This window comes from Equus quagga, chromosome 13 (genome assembly GCF_021613505.1).
Source record: "Equus quagga isolate Etosha38 chromosome 13, UCLA_HA_Equagga_1.0, whole genome shotgun sequence".
In the NCBI taxonomy this organism is placed as follows: Eukaryota; Metazoa; Chordata; class Mammalia; order Perissodactyla; family Equidae; genus Equus; species Equus quagga.
In genome coordinates, this window is record NC_060279.1 from 91975110 (window position 1) to 91982023 (window position 6914).

At 51.0% G+C, this 6914-nt stretch overlaps 1 protein-coding gene across 5 annotated transcripts in view; it reads right to left on the bottom strand.

Moving 5' to 3' along the window:
• CCDC61 (coiled-coil domain containing 61) overlaps nt 1–3792 on the bottom strand; it is a 23088-nt gene extending 19296 nt beyond the window's left edge. For 4 of the 5 annotated variants that reach the window (XR_006891723.1, XM_046683953.1, XM_046683952.1 and 1 more), the window contains exon 1: nt 724–758. The gene's annotated coding sequence lies outside the window, so the exon portion shown is untranslated. Of the gene's footprint in view, nt 1–723; nt 759–3728 lie in introns of those variants that run through there. The other variant, XM_046683951.1, reaches the window with a different exon arrangement.
• Nucleotides 3793–6914: the final 3122 nt, after the last annotated feature.

The following is a 6914-nucleotide window of genomic DNA, read 5'->3' on the forward strand; positions in this document are numbered from 1 at the left end:
TCCTCCATCCTTGCTCTGTGACCAGTGGCCCATCCTGGTCGCTATTTCCGTTCCAGTCCCTAGTCTCTCCCAGCTCTTCTTCTCCTCGATCCCGCGTCCCAGCCTTGCCTTCAATGCCCCGCCCTCGCCAACCCATGACATCACCACCTCAAAGGGGCGCGCTCTGCGCGGACACCCCAGCGCCCCACTCTGGCCCACGCAGCTGACCCTGGTTCTCGGGCCTCATGCCATCACGGCTTCAGCACACACACACTCAAGTATCCAGCCCCCAGCCCTCTCTCTCTCATCTTTCACTAAGGTGACCCTCTCTCCATTTCCAGCGTTCCGTCACTGTCCCCGGTTCTGCCTCCCAAATTGCACTCCTGGGATATTTCAGGTTTCACAGCCTTCACCCCAGAGCCAGAGCTGAGGTCCTCCACGCTGGGCTCCCCAAAAACAAATCCGCATCACCATCTCCCACAGCAGACATGGATAAATCACCACCCGAGGAGCCCCCCACCCCTGACGGTTGTTTTCCCCTCTCTGCAGCGCCCCTGCCCCCCACCACATATGCCAGCCCAGCCATGACCCAGCTGGACTCCCCAGCGCAGCGTACCCCCACTTCACATACACACACATGCCTGGCCTGAGGGACCCCTCCTGGCCCCCATTCTGAGCTCGCCTCCCCACCATGTGGGTGAATTTGAGCTGGACAGAACCCCTCCTCCTTGGCCCTGCACTCACCCAGAACACAGACCGGAGCCTTCCGCAGTGTGCCCCTGGAATGCACAGACACAAAAGCCCTTTAGGACACCCCACAATCCGGACCTCCACAGTGCACACGGCAGCCCGCCCCCTCCCCAGGGTATCCAAACCCCCTCCCTCACTGTCCCTCAAGTGCTTTCTGCCTTAGACAGGGACAATGCACAGCTATAACCAGTGACTCACCCTTAATTCTGCTCTCTGGTCGGGGCCGTATCATCCCCCATTTTACAGAGGAGGAAACTGAGGCTTGCCTAGGATCCCGCAGTGAGGGACTGGCACGTTTGTCCCCCTACTCATTACCCAGCTGCCCTTCCCTGACCACCTTGCGTTTCCTCTCATAACTCTCTGCTCCTTTCCCTCTCAACACTAATCCAAACGGGGCCTCACACCTTAAACAGGGCACACACGGCAGGCTGGGCACTCCTGGGTTCAGATCCCGGCCCTACCACTCACCACAATGCGACCCCAGGCAAGGCACTTACCCTCTCGGGGCCCTTCCCCATCACTAAAGTGGGGACGATAAGAGCTCCCACCTCACAGGATCGTTGTAGGGGTTAAATTAGTTAATACATAAAGGTGTTTCAACAGTGCCTGGCACTCGCTCAGCTGTTACCATCTGTGCAACCGGCTGAGGATTAGTTGACACACCAGGAGCCCGTGAGGGCAGAGCCATTGTGATCATTCCTGTATCTTCAGCATCCTGGCCCTGGCACCGTTCGGGGGCTGCTCGTGAATTAATGTGCGACACCAGGAAATGGGGTTCTAGGCACCAGAGATACAGCCAAGGTCTTCTCCCCTCAGCGCACTCCTTGTCATCCTCCAGGTCTCAGCTCCAAGGTCCCCTCGTGCAGGAAGCCCTCCCTGACTCCCAGGCTGGGTGAGGGGCTGTCTCCACACCACAGCGTCCCCAGCACTGCCCAGCACAGGGCTGGACAAAAAGGAGGAGTTTAATGATGAGAGCTCCAGCCCAAGCCCTGAACCAGCCTGTCTCTCAAAGTGAGGGTCGCACCCACACAAAAAGTGGAGGAGGACTGGCACAGATGTTAGCTCAGGGCAAATCTTCCTCGGCAAAAAAAAAGAAGTGAGGGTCGCAGACCTTCAGCATCACCACAGATGCTAGATGAAAACGCAGGATCCTGGGCATGGTTCCAAACCTACAGAAGGGGAATCTTGGGGCGTAGGCCTAGGAATCTGCATTTCCCACCCCGACTTACCCCCCCAACCCCTCAGCCCCCCTCCCAGCACTAACTAAAGCTGAGATCTTCCGCCCTTAGGCACCACAATCTGCCCAGTTTATTACCCCATCTAGACCCCACCACCCAACCCAAGACCCTCGCAGCTCAACAACCCTGCCCTATACCACAGGGAGACCCCCAAGAAATGGTAGTAAGGGTGGTATATGACAAGTAACACCATGTAAGGACCTATGTGCACTTCTAGGTGCTGAGTTCTATCCACGTGGAGCCAACACTCTGGGGGTGGGGGGTGTCTAAGAAACTGAGTGGATATAAACAAACACTAATACATGTCACCTAGTGGTAAGTGTTACGAAGAAAAAATAAAACGAGGGGGTGAAGGGCCAGGGAGTGACAGGAAGTATTTTAGTTTGGGTGGTCAGCGAGGGCCTGTCTGCAGAGCTGCCATCTGAACAGAGACCTGAAGGAGGTGAGGAAGAAGCCCTGTAGACATCTCGGGACAACGTGATCCAGACAGAGGGAACAGCAAGTACAAAGGCCCTGAGGTGGCAATGTATTTGCTACGTCTGAGGGACAGCAGGAGCCCAGGGTGCTGAAGCAGAGTGAGCAAAGGGGGGATGGTGGGAGTCAAGGGAGGACTGGAACAGGGGAGAAACATATCTGACTTTTGTTTTCACAGGATGTCCCTGACTGTGGGGTCAAGGGCAGAGGCAGGGAGCCCATGAGGAGGCCACCGCAACAGACCAGGTAAGAGCAGGTGATGGCTTGGATCAGTCGGTAAGCAAGGGAGGCGGTGAGACCCGGTTGGATTCCGGGTGTGCTTTGAAAGGCAAGCCAATGAGATTTGCTATGCAGGTGAGAGAAAAAGCACGAGTCAAGGACAACTCCAGGGTTTTTGTCCCGAGTACCTCGAAGAAGGGAACTGCCATCAACTGGGTTTGGAGGTTGAAGGCGGGGAACCACAAGTTGGGTTTGGGACAAGTGTTAAAAGTCCAGATATCAGTTGGACTTTCAGGTAGAGAAGAGACTACATGGCTCTGGAGTTCAGGGGAGAGATCCCGACTGGAAAGATCGCTATGTAAAAGACCATCGAAGCCAAGAGAGGGGGAGGCCACTCGGTGAGCGGTCAGAGGAGAGCCCAGGTCATTCTACCGGAGATGAAGCTGAGGCACAGAGGGGTAAACGACTCTGACAGCCAAAGCCACCGTGATGCTGGACGGCAGGCCCAGGGGCAAAGCCAACATTCAAACGCGGGCAACCCAATGCCAGAGCCCACGCTCTTAACCACGGTACGGTTGCTAGGGAGTTCCAGAGTTAATCCACATAACACGCTTGGCAGGTGCCTGGCACAGTCAACGCTACGCCATCACACCTCACCCCTGGAGGTCCCCCTCCCTCCCTCCTCAATGTTGCTTCTTCATACGCCCACCACCCAAATCAGAGCCGATCACTCACCGCGGGGACCTCTACCCCTCCGCACCGCGCTCTAACAACCCTCTGTCCTAAACCCCCCCAGGAAACCGTAAGGCTGTATAACAAGGGCATTTCTAAATTCCACCACCTGCCGTCTCCAGCTTTCCCCCTTAGACACCCCCCGCGAAATCCAAAATCCCTCCGACTCACACACTGCGCTCGGCCTCAAACCCCTCATTAGAGCGCCCACCAGTGTTAAAGGGCGCCCCCCCCCCCCCGACGCCCACACCGCCGGGTCACCCTCTCCCCCAGGGCACCCCCTCCCCCCGGCCAGCCGCCCGTGCCCGCGCACCCGCCGCTCTCGCCGCCTCTCACCTTCTTCTCCGACACCCCTCCTAGCTAGCTGTTCAACCGCCGAAGCTCCGGCCCCGCCCCAGGATCCGGCCTTCCGGCTTCTGATTGGCTCTGGCTCAGACGCAGCCAAGTTTCCATTCGTCAAAACAGACGCTCGTCACTCTGTCCCGCCCCCAGGGAAGAACCCGCCCTCCAAAGCTTACAATTGGCCAACTCGGAAGAGCGGTTCCGAAATGGGTGGGGTCGTCGGGCTCCTGTCCAATCGCTACTGGATAATCACTACTGCCAGTCATATAAGGAGGGTTGGCCCCAGGAGAGGGAGCGATCCCGGAAGTAGGCCCTTGGCTCCGCCCACCACCCCCTGCGGCGCATAGGCCGCGCCCAAAAGGAGGGGAGTCCTTAGCGGAGAGAGTCGGGCGCGCATGCGCACAGGAAGGTCTTGGCCGCAGGTCCGGAAGCTGCGGAAATGTTGTCAGCGTAGACATGGGTTGACGTTTATCCTCGCTCAGGGCGTAGCAAACCTGCGCTAAGCACTTTGCAGACCTTGGCTTACTGAAAGTTAAGAACAACTCTGTAGTGGAGGCTCTATTGTGTTCCCATTTTGCCATTAAGGAGACAGGCTCAGAGAAGTCCAACCACTAGCCTGGGGTCACACAGCTTGAGAACGACTCCTATTTCGAGTCAATGAGTCATCAACAGGGAGAATACAGCTTATAAGAATTCTATGGAATTTGATGACAGAGTAGAGGAAGGGAGCATTCTTTAAGAGAAGGAATTCAAAATCACAAACAAAATTGGGTATGAATATGAAAATTTACTTAGAATATGAAATAAGAAGTTTCTCATTTAAAAGAGCTGACAAATACCACAAATATTGCAAAATGCCAAAAAGTAACATGATGTTTTCATTAATTTCCTGCCTGACACACCTCTGTCATATAGTTCCTATTTTTTGGCTGCATATGTTTATTTCATAATATCCTTATCTACAGAGAAAAGTAAATTACCTTTAGCACGCTTGATGGAACTTTCTTTAGTCATTATAATTTGGAAAAAGTTTCAGATTCACAAATCATGATGATGGTGACATCATCTAAATTTTTCGAAATTTGTGAAAACTTTGATGAAGTTTGTCGTATGTTAGCTGTACCTTTTGGATAAAGCTTTCCACAGGTTAGCTTCTGGCTCAGTCCTTTTGATTCTTGACTCACCCCCGTTACACAGGTGTTTCTGGAGGGGGTCACTAGAGTACACGTTCCTGCCACCATACTCTGTGGCCTGGCACCTAATGAGTTAGCACCTTGGACAGTGGGAGCATTCCTGGGAGTCATTCCCACACCAGGACAACTAGTTAGGTAGTTTGTCTGAAATTGTCTAAGAAACACATCAAAATATCCCACGAAGCCTAACCTAAATTATCCTCAACTCACCATCCCCTCAGCAGGATCCCATAAATGCCCGAGGCCACTGCGGCACCACCCTCGGTCAGAAATGCAACAGGGGACAGGAGAGCTGGAGACAGACAGTGGTCTCTCAACCAATTGCATTTTAAATATCTTCCTTTTGCAAATTTTACAGAAACATCAGACCATGGGAACACATTGCTAGAGCCTTGGGGGGGGCCTCTGAGAATATCAAGGGCCCTGCAGCTTACAGGAGCTCTGCTATCAACCCAGCCTGCACACCGGTCATCAGGCATTCATTGAGTGTCCACTGTGCGCCAGAGGCCGGGGCCCAAAATCCTGCCCTGAAGCATCATGGCCAGTCTTGACATTGTGATCAACTGGTTGTGGGGCCCCTTTCCCTCTCTGGGTACGAAGTTTCCCACCTGTAAATGGAGTGTTGCTGAAAGATTAACATTTAGAGTTGTTTTGAGTTCCAGGTACAAACTTCACAAAACAGTGCAGCGAAGAACTTGGGCTTTGCAGTCAGACAGACCTGTGAGGTCGTGGGGTTTTGCTCTGAGTGAGGTGGGACCCATTGAAGGTGGAGGGCGCAATTTTACTCATCTTAAGTGGTCATACTCGTGCCTTTGTTAACAGGCTGTTTGGGGCCGGCCCGGTGATGCATCGGTTAAGTGTGCATGTTCCACTTAGGCAGCCCAGGGCTCACCTGTTGGGATCCCGGGTGCGGACATGGCACCACTTGGCACGCCATGCTGTGGTAGGCGTCCCACATATAAAGTAGAGGAAGATGGGCACAGATGTTAGCTCAGGGCCAGTCTTCCTCAGCAAAAAGAGGAGGATTGGCAGCAGTTAGTTCAGGGCTAATCTTCCTCAAAAGGAAAAAAAAAAAAAGGCTGTTAACAGGGAGTCGAGGAGGACAAAAGGGGTAAAGGGGCACATGTGTATGGTGACAGAGGGAAACTAAACTTCTGGTGGTCAACACAATGCAAGCTACACAGAAGCCAAAATATAATAATGTATACCTGAAATTTACATAACGTTATAAGCCAACATGACCTCATTAATTTTTTTAAAAAGAAGAGGCTGTGTTTGGCTAGTACTACTGACGTGGTTCAGTGAGAAGCATACGACCAAACTGATTAACGTTCCCAGTCTCTCCTAGCCTGAGACTTCAGATCCTGACTTATAATCCTGACTTGGTCTTCAAGTTGAGATGCTTAGTAAATATTTTTCTTAAAACAGGGCTATTTAGTGTAGTTTCTTTTTCTTGAGATACACAGTGAGTGTTTTTGATACAAAAACATACATATTCCACATAAGAATAAAAAAAGCAAAAAATAATGATTGTATTTTATATAACTTAAATGACAGTTCTAACTAAAATATGCCCTTTACTTTTTTTAATGCAAAAAACTTTTTTTTTTGCTGTTTGAAGTAAAGAGGCTTAAGCTCTGTAACAGTTTCAAATACACAGAATTTAACCTATGTTAATATCCTGTTATAAAAAATAACTACCAAGTAAAGAATTTAAAATATGCAAAAGTACTTAGTTCATTAAAATTTATATTTAATTAAAAAAGAAGAGGCTGTTAAAGATGCCAAATTATAATGTACACCTGAAACTTATATGTTATAAACCAATGTTACGCCAATAAAAAAAAAACATAGCCCGACATTTAAATTCAATTTCTTTTACGTTAGTCACAAGCCTGAGACAGAATATGATCTTGTTTAGGAATGAGTACAGAAGATAGAAAGAGTTTGAACACGCACATGCACATTTTTAATAAAAATAATAGCA